This window comes from Oncorhynchus tshawytscha, linkage group LG06, assembly GCF_018296145.1.
Source record: "Oncorhynchus tshawytscha isolate Ot180627B linkage group LG06, Otsh_v2.0, whole genome shotgun sequence".
Taxonomy (NCBI): Eukaryota; Metazoa; Chordata; class Actinopteri; order Salmoniformes; family Salmonidae; genus Oncorhynchus; species Oncorhynchus tshawytscha.
In genome coordinates, this window is record NC_056434.1 from 34,837,500 (window position 1) to 34,852,239 (window position 14,740).

The following is a 14,740-nucleotide window of genomic DNA, read 5'->3' on the forward strand; positions in this document are numbered from 1 at the left end:
ATGTTCTCTCCAGCCACTCACTTTTAAGTGATTTTATGCCTTATGCATGGTTATCAATTTACACAGTTCCTGGATAAAGGTGTCAATGTTACTCTAGAGAGCACTAAAGACAAGTGGGAAAGAGAGAGAGGGAGATATATAGCTAGAAAGACATATGTAAAAAGAGAAAGAGAGAGAGAAACTACTCAAAGTGGCCCCCAAAAAGCCAGCTCTTTAATAGTGGTGCATTAAATAATTGAACCCCCCCTAGTAGTGAAATATGATTGGCTATACAGACACTGGCTCCAGACCCCTTCATAGCATGAATATCTACATCACTTGTGGTTTGGTGCTCATCTCTTTGAACAGCTGAGCACAGATTCCAATCTCTCTGGTCCCTACATAGTTTTGGGTTATTGATGCTTGAGTCTGATGCTAAACCGTGATAAGCTGTGAGACTCAGTCAATAAAGGTTAGAGGCTGTGACCGGGCGTTCTATTAAACAGCCTTCCATGCCTGTCCAACCTCTCGCTCTAAAGACATCTGAGTCTCTCTGTCTGAATCCCATTACTCTGTCTAATTAAAAACTTCACCCCGTAGCACTGCCCTCCGGGGCCAATAGTCCCAGGACCTCTGAACTGGCCCCTGCCGTAGCGCGCTGCTTTCATTAGATTAAACACAATAATGAGAAAATCTTTTATCTTTGCATATAATTAAGGATCAGATGAAGGACATGTTGATCGATGGCAGGGAGTGACAGGTTCGTAAAAATCTTAGAGCTGCCGATGGAGGTCCTGCCAGGGATCAATAGAAAATGTCCAGCTCAGATTGGAGTGCATGGAGAGGCTGTCGTCACAGCAACGGGACGTTGTCAATACTAACAACTAGTTAAATCTCTCATACTGCAGACATGGATGGAGTCCTCTATCTGAGGGTGTGTGTGAGAGGGGGGGGTGAGGCTCTGTGAGTGCGTTTAATCATAACCCTAATTCAACAAATCAAGGTCTACATAAGAAACCACTTAGATTGTTCTGCTGTTTTAGTTCCGGGCTGGAATAAAAGCCGCCACACACTGCAGCTCTCCAGGACCACCAACCCAGGACCAGGGTTGGTGATCACTGTTTTTCATAGACTGCTTCTCTTCCCAGTCACTGGAGGGCAGTGTCGTCCTATATGAAAGGGAGGCTCGTTTCAGGCAGACAGTGTGTGAGACTGAGGAACACTTTAGAATCGTGTGTTGCTTGCTGTACTTTGCTTCTATTAAGGAGTAATGTTTCACTATAACCAAAATATGAATCAAAACTAATATTTTACATCAAAACTGAATCTGTTTGATTTTATGACCACAGTGGTTCCGTGTGGCTCCATTGGTGAAGCATGGCGCTTGCAATGTCAGGGTTGTGGGTTCAATTCCCATTTTTGACAAGTACGAATGAAAATGTATGCACTCACTACTGTGAGTTGCTCTGAGTAAGAGCATCTGCTAAATAACTCAAATGTCACACAACAATGTCAATCAGGTTGTAAAATAAATCTTTGCCAGGATCTACAACTTCTGTTTTAGTTTCCTACATAGTGTATTACTATAACATGCAAGAACGAGCTATCCAAAAAACATATTGTTGTTTTGTTTTTACACAAGTTGTTGTTAGTCTCTAAAAATGTTCATGTGTAGTGTATTTGTCATTGAGACAACATGGGAAGATGAGAGATATTCCGAGGTGATGCCATGATATTTGTTGTGTATGTTTGAGGAGATTGGAGAGAACGGGCCAGTATTGACAACACTTCACTCCTCTTTCATACACAGACACAAAGCCACTGTCACATGAAAGAGGTTTTGGCTATTTGTCTGATTGCAACATACGGTGGGCCTCCTGCTTCTAGAGTAAACACAGACAGACAGAAAGACAGGCCACTTTGAATGTAATCATACATTAAACAAGTGTGCTTGGAAACAGAGAGAAACATTGTAATATTATAGTTTTTAGTATCCCCCTCTTTTGACAGTGGACTTGACAGTGTGAGCCTACACACTTATCTGGGATTCTAGTCAATTACAGTGCTAGTGATTCCTACAGTGTTCTCAAGTGTGTGTTAGAGCTGCAATAGTAAAAAGTTCAGCACCTCTATGTCCCCCTGTCTCACACACACACACACACACACACACACACACACACACACACACACACACACACACACACACACACAGTCTTGTACAGCTAGCTAACCTTGTGGGAGGACACAATTTAGTCCCCTTCAAAATTGTATTTTTCCCTAACCCCTAACCCTAAACCTAAACCTAGCTCTGGTACCCACAAGAATAGTTAAACATGTCCAAACACACACACTCTCTCTCTTAACCTACATTACCAACTACAGCCAAACTGTCACTGCTCATAATTGGGTCTCACTGTCGGGACAGAAATCAGCCACACTGTTCAGACTACAACTGAAACATCCCTCACTCATTCCTCGTCTCTCCCATCCCCTGGTGAGTTTGGTGTGTGTGTGTGTGTGTGTGTGTGTGTGTGTGTGTGTGTGTGTGTGTGTGTGTGTGTGTGTGTGTGTGTGTGTGGTAGCCTGGGGGCCTGGTTGCTGTTGACAGGTACGAGCGTTTCTGATTTGAGGAGAGCCGTCACCCAGACGACTGCAGCTGCCTCCTCAAGTGACACCTCCCTCTTACCAGGGGGATTAGGGGTGTGTGTGTGTGTGTGTGTGTGTGTGTGTGTGTGTGTGTAGAAGTTCTCAAGATAGGGAAAGTTTCCCTGATGAGGTGACAGGTCCTCACACTCTACAACCAACCAAAGGATACAGAAGAAGAGGGAGGAGAAGAGGTAGAGGGGAGAGAGGAGGAGAGAGAGGGATGCTCCCTGGTCACCAATTTAGGCCCAGCCATGGCATCCTGCCGCACAAACACACACACAATACCAATACAAGCCAACCCATATACAATATGAGCCAAGCTCCATCCCATGAGCAGCTGAGCATGCCACGGCAGCATGCGGTCGTTGAGCTTGCCTTTCTCTAGATGTGTGTGCATTTGTGTCCATCCATCCACCACCCATGCACCCGAGTCTGCCCAGTGTGAGTGCTGTGTATATCACCGCTCTGCCCTATCTAATTTCATTAATGTGATCTCCTGTCCATCCCCCGATGTCTTAACTGCCATTATTTGTGGTTCCCTTCAAATAAAGTCCAGGCTATAAATTGTGTTCTGTGGAAATTGAGATATAAACGCCACCCTGCATTACAGTCTAATATTCTGCCATTTAATTAACTGAAAGCTACACTGACATTTATTGGATTGCAAGTTACTTGTTAATGGCAATACATTGAGAAACCTCCAAAAAATATCATTGCTTATTTTACATCAATAATTTGTGGACCTTTAGCTAATGATTATTCATTACAGCCCTATGGGGACTGTCTCGTTATGGGGAGGGAAAGTGAATGAAGAATTTAAAGATTTAAGTGGCTAGTGTCTGTTTCTCTGCATCTACAGATAAAAGGTTCCCCAGCTGTCCCCATAGTATAACCCTTTTTGGTTACAGGTAAAAAGAACCCTTTTGGGTTCCATGTAGAACCATCTGTGGGATGGTTTCTCCATGGAACCCAAAAGGATTCTACCTAGAACCAAAAGGGTCAACCTGGAACCAAAAGGGGTTCTTCAAAGTGTTCTCAAATGGTGACAGCCAGAAACCATTTTAGGTTTTCAATTCAAAGTGACTTTATTGGCATGGGAAACAATGTTTGCATTGCCAAAGCAAGTGAAATAAAGAATAACAAATTAACAGTTAATTAACATTAAACACACAAAAGTTTCAAAAGAGAAAGACTTTTGACATTTTCTATTAATATTAACCACTGCATGTACAGTGTAGTTACAATGTGCGAATAGTAGAAGTACAAATGGCAGGGGAAGATAAATAATCAGATATTATTCAAATATAGGTTTCATTTACTTGTGTTTCAGCGCCACTGGTTGCCCTTTTCTTATTGCAACAGGTCACACATTTTGCTGCGATGATTACAAACTGCTGTATTTGACTATATGTATACACAGTCCCAGTCAAACGTTTGGACACACCTACTCATTCAATGTTTCTTCTATATTTTTACTATTTTCTACATTGTAGAATAATAGTGAATACATCAAAACTATGAAATAACACATATGGAACCAAAAAAGTGTTCAACAAATCTAAATCTATTTCATATTTTAGATTCTTCAAAGTAGCCACCCTTTGCCCTGATGACAGCTTTATACACTCTTGGCATTCTCTCAACAAGCTTCACCTGGAATGCTTTTCCAACAGTCTTGAAGGAGTTCCCACACATGCTGAGCACTTATTGGCTGCTTTTCTTACACTCTGCAGTCCAACTCATCCGAAACCATCTCAATTGGGTTGAGGTTGGGTGATTGTAAAGACCAGGTCATCTGATGCAGCACTCCATCACACTCCTTCTTGGTTAAATAGCCCTCACACACTTTGGAGGTGGTTTGGGTCATTGTCCTGTTGAAAAACAAATCATAGTCCCACTAAGCGCAAACCAGATAGGATGGCGTATCACTGCAGAATGCTGTCGTAACCATGCTGGTTAAGTCTGCCTTGAATTATAAATAAATCACAGACAGTGTCACCAGCAAAGCACCCCCACACCATCACACCTCCTCCTCCATGCTTCACGATGGGAACCACACATACAGAGATCATCCATTCACCTACTCTGCATCTCACAAAGACACGACGGTTGGAACCAGAAATCTCAAATTTGGACTCATCAGACCAAAGGACAGATTTCCAACAGTCTAATGTCCATTGCTCGTGTTTCTAGGCCCAAGCAAGTCTCTTCTTATTATTGGTGTCCTTTGCTTTCAACTGTGTGTTGTTAATCTCTTAGACATGTGTCTTAGAAATCTGTATTAAGAATATTGGTAGTATTAATAATTTGTCATACAGTAAATCATTTGTCTGGATTTCCTGAATCAGAAATAACCGAATCTAAACTGTTGTCTTCTCTCAAGGTTATGGCGAAGGTGACCACAGATGGTGTCCAGATGCACGGAAGGGATCATTTAACCAAGAACAGTGTGAACCTCAACCCCCCCTAACTGGCTAAAGCAACGGCCAACAATGGCGTTCACTATGGTCTTTCACCACTTCTACCATGAGACCTGAGTCTGAGCCAGCAACCTGTACACAGCATCCAGTCGAAGCTATCAGTCGAAGCTATGCTTTTTCTCTCATGCCTGTTCTTTCAGGAGTGCAACATGAGTCCACGTGGAGTGAGCATGGAGAGAGATCCCGTCCAAACTTGTTGGTGTAATGGTAGAAAAATGGACAAGACATAATGCACTGTAAAGGACAGAGGCGGCTCAGGTGAGAGACATTATTAAGGGCCATCCACATTGAACATTTGCCATTGGGAGGATGAACTGAAACACTATCTGAAGAAGAACATGAAGAAACGCAAGAAGAATGAGTGCTGGGATGGAGGGGGGTGGTCAACCGTGCCCGTAATTGATTTAGGCTTATCCAAAATGGTTATTTGGGGTATCAGGTTGATTGTGGAGGTCTGCACACTGTGAAATGTATAGTAATTAGACTAAGAATGCATTGAGATACCAATCTGTCATTACCACAAGTGATTACTAGAAAGTTATTACTAGAAATATAAGATGTATATATTGTATATATTGTCAATGTAAATGTACATTCTGCCAGTGTCGGTGTGTGCTAAATTGAGGTTCTTAAATTAAAGTGATAGAACCAACGTGGAGCATTAACTTCTTAGTGATCCCTTTGCGCGCAATCCCGTTAACAGCCCTACTTCTTAATTTCTCAAAGGAAAAACATCAACCAATTTCTAAAGACTGTTGACATCTAGTGGAAGCAATAGGAACTGCAATCTAGATCCACATAGAAAACCCATTGAAAAGAGAGTGACTTTAAAAAAAATCATTACTGGATGGTTTGTCCTTGAGGTTTCTCCTGCCAAATAAGTTCTGTTATACTCACAGACATCATTGTAACAGTTTTAGAAACTTTAGAGTGTTTTCTATCCAAATCGACCAATTACATGCATATCCTGGCTTCTGGGTCTGAGTAGCAGGCAGTTTACTTTGGGCACACTTTCCATCCGGATGTAAAAATAGTGCCCCCTAGTCTTAAGGATGGAGTTTCTAAATTTGGGTTGGATAATTGATCAATAGTTATAATTACGATTTGGAAAGGCTTCTAGGGACAGAGCTATGCCCCTAAATTGTGAGGAGAGCCACTAGATTGTAGCTTGGGCTAATCTTGCCCCAATCTCATTCTTATCAAGATTGGTGTGAAACTGTTATAACACATGCTCTCTCTCATCGCTGTGAAAGTCAATATGCATTTGCCCAAGACCAAATTCGGGAGATCTCTAGAAACGTAGAGAAAATTGGTAATGCAAAAATAATTGTGCAAATTGGCTCTGCAAAACAGAGAGGCTCTTGACTGTCTTTTGGCAGGTCAAGGGGGCACTTCAAATCAAACTTTATTTGTCACATGCGCCAAATACAACAAGTGTAGACCTTACCGTGAAATGCTTACTTAAACCCCTTAACCAACAGTGCAGATCAAGAAGAGTTAAGAAAATATTTACCAAATAAACTAAAGTAAAAATAATAAAAATTAACACAATAACATAACAGTAAGGAGTCTATATACAGGGGGTACCAGTACCGAGTCAGTGTGCAGGTGTACGGGTTTAAGGTCATTTGTACATGTAGGCAGGGGTGAAGTGACTATGCATAGATAATAAACAGCGAGTAGCAGCAGTGTACAAAACAAATGGAGGGGTGGGTGGAGTCAACGTAATAGTCCGGTGGCCATTTGATTAATTGTTCAGCAGTCTTATGGGTTGGGGGTAGAAGCTGTTAAGGAGCCTTTTTGTCCTAGACTTGGCACTCCAGTTCTGCTTGCCGTGCGGTAGCAGAGAAAACCGTCTCTGACTTGGATGACTGGAGTCTCTAACAATTTTATGGGCTTTCCTCTGACACCGCCTATTATGTAGGTCCTGGATTGCAGGAAGCTTGGCCCCAGTAATGTACTGGGCCGTATGCACCACCCTCTGTAGCGCCTTACGGTCAGATGCCAAGCAGTTACCATACCAGGCAGTGATGTAACCGGTCAGGATGCTCTCGATGGTGCAGCTGTAGAACTTTTTGAGGATCTGGGGATCCATGACAAATCTTTTCAGTCTCCTGAGGGGGAGAAGGTTTTGTCATGCCCTCTTCACGACACTTGTGCAATCATTGGCGATGAATTTTGAACTTTTGTCCCAGATCACTCTTCTAATATGACTGATCTTGCCAAATACATTGCCACTGTTGCTAAGAATAATTCCCCACAACTAGAGTGAGCGTCTGTATCTTGGTTGGAATCCCTGTTTGGAAGTTGGGGATCCCAAATTGCCAAATGGGCTGCAGCGTGTGTTAATAGAAGTATAACCTTTATTCAAATCAAATCAAATGTATTTATATAGCCCTTCGTACATCAGCTGATATCTCAAAGTGCTGTACAGAAACCCAGCCTAAAACCCCAAACAGCAAGCAATGCAGGTGTAGAAGCACGGTGGCTAGGAAAAACTCCCTAGAAAGGCCAAAACCTAGGAAGAAACCTAGAGAGGAACCAGGCTATGTGGGGTGGCCAGTCCTCTTCTGGCTGTGCCGGGTGGAGATTATAACAGAACATGGCCAAGATGTTCAAATGTTCATAAATGACCAGCATGGTCAAATAATAATAAAGCAGAACAGTTGAAACTGGAGCAGCAGCACGGCCAGGTGGACTGGGGACAGCAAGGAGTCATCATGTCAGGTAGTCCTGGGGCATGGTCCTAGGGCTCAGGTCCTCCGAGAGAGAGAGAGAGAGAGAGAGAGAAGAGAGAGAATTAGAGAACGCACACTTAGATTCACACAGGACACCGAATAGGACAGGAGAGGTACTCCAGATATAACAAACTGACCCTAGCCCCCGACACATTAACTACTGCAGCATAAATACTGGAGGCTGAGACAGGAGGGTTCAGGAGACACTGTGGCCCCATCCGAGGACACCCCCATACAGGGCCAAACAGGAAGGATATAACCCCACCCACTTTGCCAAAGCACAGCCCCCACACCACTAGAGGGATATCTTCAACCACCAACTTACCATCCTGAGACAAGGCTGAGTATAGCCCACAAATATCTCCGCCATGGCACAACTCAAGGGGGGGCGCCAACCCAGACAGGATGACCACATGAGTGAATCAACCCACTCAGGTGACGCACCCCCTCCAGGGACGGCATGAGAGAGCCCCAGTAAGCCAGTGACTCAGCCCCTGTAATAGGGTTAGAGGCAGAGAATCCCAGTGGGAAGAGGGGAACCGGCCAGGCAGAGACAGCAAGGGCGGTTCGTTGCTCCAGAGCCTTTCCGTTCACCTTCCCACTCCTGGGCCAGACTACACTCAATCATATCACCCACTGAAGAGATAAGTCTTCAGTAAGGACTTAAAGGTTGAGACCGAGTTTGCGTCTCTGACATGGGTAGGCAGACCGTTCCATAAAAATGGAGCTCTATAGGAGAAAGCCCTGCCTCCAGCTGTTTGCTTAGAAATTCTAGGGACAATTAGGAGGCCTGCGTCTTGTGACCGTAGTTTACGTGTAGGTATGTACGGCAGGACCAAATATTATGATTATAGTATTACCAAACTAATTAGATTGTATAACCCAGAATGAAGGGTTTGAAATTATGAAGTGTCTGTTTTTTTCTTTGTTGATTTCCCTTACTTTAATAGGAGTATAGAACATTTTGATATAGAAGCTAAAATGTAAATGCTTACATTAAAATGTAATGATTATTATCACACAAGTGATAAGAAGATGGAACGTGATGGAAGGTTTTATGTTGGTGCTTCTTTTAAACTTTATGTTGGCACAGCCAGAAGAGGACTGTCCACCCCACATAGCCTGGTTCCTCTCTAGGTTTCTTCCTAGGTTTTGGCCTTTCTAGGGAGTTTTTCCTAGCCACCGTGCTTCTACACCTGCATTGCTTGCTGTTTGGGGTTTTAGGCTGGGTTTCTGTACAGCACTTTGAGATATCAGCTGATGTACGAAGGTATATATAAATACATTTGATTTGAATAAATCAACTTGATTTGAACTAACGGGACTGCCCCGAGAGAGCTCCTGACAGATGTTCACTATGGTGCATCAAGTTTGTTGGAACCTCTCCAGCACACTGACAATAAACAATGATTCATTTAAGATAGACTTCAAGTGTCCCTGTGTAAGAATTTCCATGGCACACCTTTGGCAGCAGTTACATCCTCGAGTCTTCTTGGGAATAACGCTGCAAGTCCAATCTTCCAGTCCCTGCTGCTGAAAATCATTCCCACAGGATTATGTTTCACCGTAGGGATGGTGCCAGGTTTACTCTAGACGTAATGCTTGGCATCCATGCCAAATAGTTCAGTCTTGGTTTCAACATACCAGAGAATCTTGTTTCTCATGGTCTGAGAGTCCTTCAGGTGCCTTTTGGCAAACTCCAAGCGGGCTGTCATGTCTTTTACTGAGGAGTGGCTTCCGTCTGGCCACTCTAACATACAGACCTGATTGGTGGAGTGCTGCAGAGATGGTTGTCCTTCTGGAAGGTTCTCCCATCTCCACAGAGGAACTCTGAAGCTCTATCAGAGTGACCATCAGGGTCTTGGTCACCTCCCTGACCAAGGTCCCTCTTCCCCGACTGCTTAGTTTACATGGCAGCCAGCTCTAGGAAGAGTCTTGGTGGTTCCAAACTTTTTCCATTTAAGAATGATGGAGGCCACTGTGTTCTTGGGGACCTTCAATACTGTAGAAATGTTTTGGTATCCTTCCTCAGATCTGTTCCTCGACACAATCCTGTCTCGGAGCTCTACGGACAATTTTTTCGACTTCATGGCTTGGTTTTAGCTCTGACATGCACTGTCAACTGTGGGATCTTATATAGACAGGTGTGTCTTTCCAAATCATGTCCAATCAATTGAACTTACCACAGGTGGACTCCAATCAAGTTGTAGAAATATCTCAAGGATGATGAATGGAAACAGGATGCACCTTAGCTCAATTTTAAGTCTCATAGCAAATGGTCTGAATACTTATGTAAATAAGGTATTTCTGGATTATATTTTTAATAAATTTGTAAAAATGTCTAAAAAACTGTTTTCGCTTTGTCATAATGGGGTATTGTGTGTAGATTGATGAGGGGAAATAGTAATTGAATCCATTTTAGAATAAGGCTGTAACCTAAGAAAATGTGGAAAAAGTCAAGAGGTCTGAATACTTTCCGAATTAACTGTATTTCACCAAACAGATACGCAAGCTTACCGATTTTAAAATACTTTTTAGGTCCTTGTAATCTGAGGGAAATATGTGTATCTTTTATCATCGTACATTTGATAGGAGGTTAGGAAGTGCAGCTCAGTTTCCACCTCTTTTTGTGGGCAGTGGGCACATAGCCTGTCTTCTCGAGAGCCAGGACTGCCTGGCGGCCTCTCTCAGTAGCAAGGCTATGCACATTGTACAATTTTCCTCTGTTTCTTTCTACAGCTAGTCTGCCACCATGTACTGTCTGTTTAGGTCCAAATAGCATTCAAGTTAACCTTGAGATTTTATATTATGTTTCCCCAATAGGTAATCTAATTTTATTTTTGTTTGTTATAATTTCTTTGGGCCAGATTGTCAGAGTGCTGTCCTGAGGCTTTGTTGTGTTGGTAGTGGTTAATGAACTTCAGGACTGGCTGAACAAGGGAACTTTTCTCTATGTTCATCTCTTGTCATTTCAGGGCTTTATAGTGGTATGAGTAGGGGTTGATTGCTTTGAAGTGGTTATAGAATTTGATGTCTACTTTTTGGATATTAATTAGTAATTGATATTGGCCTAAATTTGGGGCTTTCTCTGTACTCTAAGAATATGCTTGCAGGATTTCAATTGGAGGTTTGTCCCATTTTTAAAAATGTTGATTGACCCCACACTTCACTTCTATATAGGGCAATTGGTTCAATTTTAGATTTGAATATTTTGAGCCAGACTCTACTTGGTATGTCAATTTTTATTTGTCTTTAGTGTGTTCTATGTCTATTTGGTTTGTGTGTCCATTTCTCTGTCTGTCTTTTTCTGTCTCTGTTTCTGTCTCACTCTGTCTACATGTTTTTCTCATGAAGTGGGTTCTAACCCACTGTGTGTGTGTGTCTGTGTGTGTGTGTGTGTGTGTGTGTGTGTGTGTGTGTGTGAGAGAGTGTGTGTGAGAGAGAGAGAGAGAGAGAGAGAGAGAGAGAGAGAGGTAGAGGCAGATAGTTTTTAATCCCCCTTATGAGTCTAAAGTGGTGAGGTGGTCAACCTCTGGTCCCTCTATAGGACATGACAACATCTCAGAGAATGCATCAGACCAATCCTTCATCAGCCATAAACTATTATGGTATATTACTGTAGATATAACCTTCAGCTCTGGGCTAAAGTTAATGTAGAGGGAGTGTTGAGTCAGAGGAGAGACCTCTTCTTCCTGTATGTTTATGTGGAGTTATGAGAAGGTTGTTGTGAGGTAAGGCATTTGCTGTGTCAAGTATTTTGGTTGAAACTGTGTTGGACTTGAATTCTTTGCATTGGCTCTGATCTGAGTCATATGGCTGCCAGCTCTGCTAAAGATCCATAGAGAGAGAGGTCAATGACTGTGTTCCTCTTAGTTCATTTTTGTTCGTCTGTCTGTCTGTGTTCCTCTTTCAGGAAACCGTGAAGTTGTGTTCCTGTTTCTGTCTCTCTGAAGCCACAGTTTAAAGCAGTTATTTTTCTCCCAGTCCTCAGTGCTCCTTTGTCTACTCTTTAGTGCCACTCTCCGTCTGCATCAGTCAGGTGGCTTGCCAGCTTGCCAGATGTGTGAATATTTCCTGTCATGTCGAGGCATCATACACACACAAACAACCCCCTTACACACACACACACACACACACACACACACACACACACACACACACACACACACACACACACACACACACACAGGAGTCAGAAGGCGAGCTCTTGTTAGGCGCTGCCATTTGGCTGGGACTGGCACTGATCTGACATGGTGGGCACAGCGGTATGACAGACCTGCCACATAGATGAAACCCTCAGACGCCAGGCAGGGAGAGACGCTCGGCTGCACACACAAAAGACCGCACAAGTCAAAAAGAGCAGTCAGTCAGACGGTACGCACGCTGCCCGAACCTGTCAGCACAGATCTAATCTATGTGGGTCTTCACTGAAAGAGAGAGGCAAGAGAGGTAGAGAGGAGTGAGGGTTTTGGGAGGGGAACATCAGGCGGACAGACAGAGACATGACTCAAATTAAGAATGATATGGTGTGAGCTGGAGGACCAGCAAGATTCTAGCCTTATCAACTCCACCTGTCTCTCTCTCTCTCTCTCTCTCTCTCTCCAGCTCTTCTTCCTCTTTCCTCTCCTCTTTTTGCCCCTCATCCCACTACTCTACCCCCACCAACTGCTCTGTCTCCATCCCCTCCCTCTCCTCTCTCACTAACCTCCCCCCTCCATCCCTCCCCCCAGGGGTTTTCCTGTGTGATCGTCTCACCGACATCTGCTCATCTCATCCAGCTGAAGGGACAGAACGGCCCTCCTCTTCTCCTGGTTGGCTGGTTGCTCCTCCTCCTTGTTCGCATCTCACTCATCCCTTCTGATGCCTCCCAACGACCTGCAAATAAACAACAGTGACAAGACAGAGAGAGAGACAGAAAGAGGGGACATCAAAAGTAGCTGTTATTTTGCAAGGCCAAGAGCAGAGTCCCTAAAATACTGAGGAACCGAAATCACATTGAGGACCATACATTCTGACTTTGTATGAGGGAAACAACCTGCTTTTTAATTTGGAATGACTTTGAAAATGATCAGAGCACTACTCACCACATAATGCAGTCCCAAAAAGAAGAACTTACATAGTTACTTATGAAATTGTTCAGAAATTCAGTTAATGCACTATACAATCAAAGTTCATATCCTACTCATCCAAGGCCCTTGTCTGTGACTACCTGTCCCAGGCTAATGGACAGACACAGTTGACAGCTCAGTGTGTGTGAGGTCTAATTAGGAGGAAATCTGACGACCTCTTGACGTTCTGTCACTGGTGGAGCATGTCCTAACGTTCTAGACGGAAAGTTAGCTGAATGTTCATCTAATTACAGGTGTGTTTTAAATATGTGTTATTAAATGTAAACTACTGTCAAAAGCCAATGTAGAGTTGTAGCAGATTACCTTAGATTGACTTTGTTGAAATGCACAGTAAACCAAACTGACATGGATCAATTAGTAAAATACATGAATTTGGATATTAAGCTCCAGGTTTATGAAATCAGCCTTGGCCATTAACTGAGCCTCAGTAAGAATCTAAAACTACATGTAACATCTAAAACTATACATAATATTGCCTCTATATCTTTATCTATATAATAAAAGCTCTATATCTCTGTGGTAATGTTAGCTCTATAACTCTGTCTACATAATATAAGCTCTATGTCTCTGTGGTAATGTTTGCTCTATATCTCTGTGGTAATGTTAGCTCTATAACTCTATCTGCATAATAAAGCTCTATGTGTCATGCCCTGACCTTGGAGATCCTTTTTATGTCTCTATTTTGGTTTGATCAGGGCGTGAGTTGGGGTGGGCATTTCTATGTGTTGTGTTTCTATGATTTTCTATCTCTATGTTTTGGCCGGGTATGGTTCTCAATCAGGGACAGCTGTCTATCGTTGTCTCTGATTGGGAACCATACTTAGGTGCCTTTTTTCCCACCTGTCTTGGTGGGAAGTTGACTTTCTTCATGGCACTTTGCCTTTGAGCTTCACGGTTTGTTTTTGTATTGTTTTTATTGTTTTGTCAGCGTCATTTGGATCATTAAAAGATACTGTACGCTCACCATGCTGCACCCTGGTCCTCTCCTTCAAACAGCCGTGACACCATGTCTCTGTGGTAATGTTAGCTCTATAACGCTGTCTACATAATATAAGCTCTACATTGTTATCCACATCATTTTACCTCTATACAGTGCATTCGTAAAGTATTCAGACCCCTTGACCTTTTCCACATTTTGATACATTACAGCCTTATTCGAAAATTGATTAAATAACAGAAAATCCTCAGCAATCTACACACAATATCCCATTATGACAAAGCGAAAACTGATTTTGTTCTCTTCTAATTTATAAAAACAGAAATACCTTATTTACAGAAGTATTCAGCCCCTTTGCTATGAGACTCGAAATTGAGCTCAGGTGCATCCTGTTTCCAATGCTCATCCTTCAGGTGTTTCTACAACTTGATGGAGTCCACCGGTGGTAAATTCAATTGATTGGACATGATTTGGAAAGAAACACATGTCTATTTAAGGTCCCACAGTTGACAGTGCATCTCAGAGAAAAAAACATGAGGTCGAAGGATTTGTCCGTAGAGCTCAGAGACAGGATTGTGTCTGGGGAAGGGTATCAACACATTTCTGCAGCTTTAAAGGTCCCCCAAGAACCTTCAAATGGAAGATGTTTTGAACCACCAAGACTCTTCCTAGAGCTGGCCGCCCGACCAAACTAAGCAATGAGGGGGAGAAGGGCCTTGGTCAGGGAGGTGACCAAGAACCTAATGGTCACTCTGACAGAGGTCTAGAGATCCTCTGGGGCGATGGGAGAACCTTCCAGAAGACAACCATCTCTGCAGCAATCCACCAATC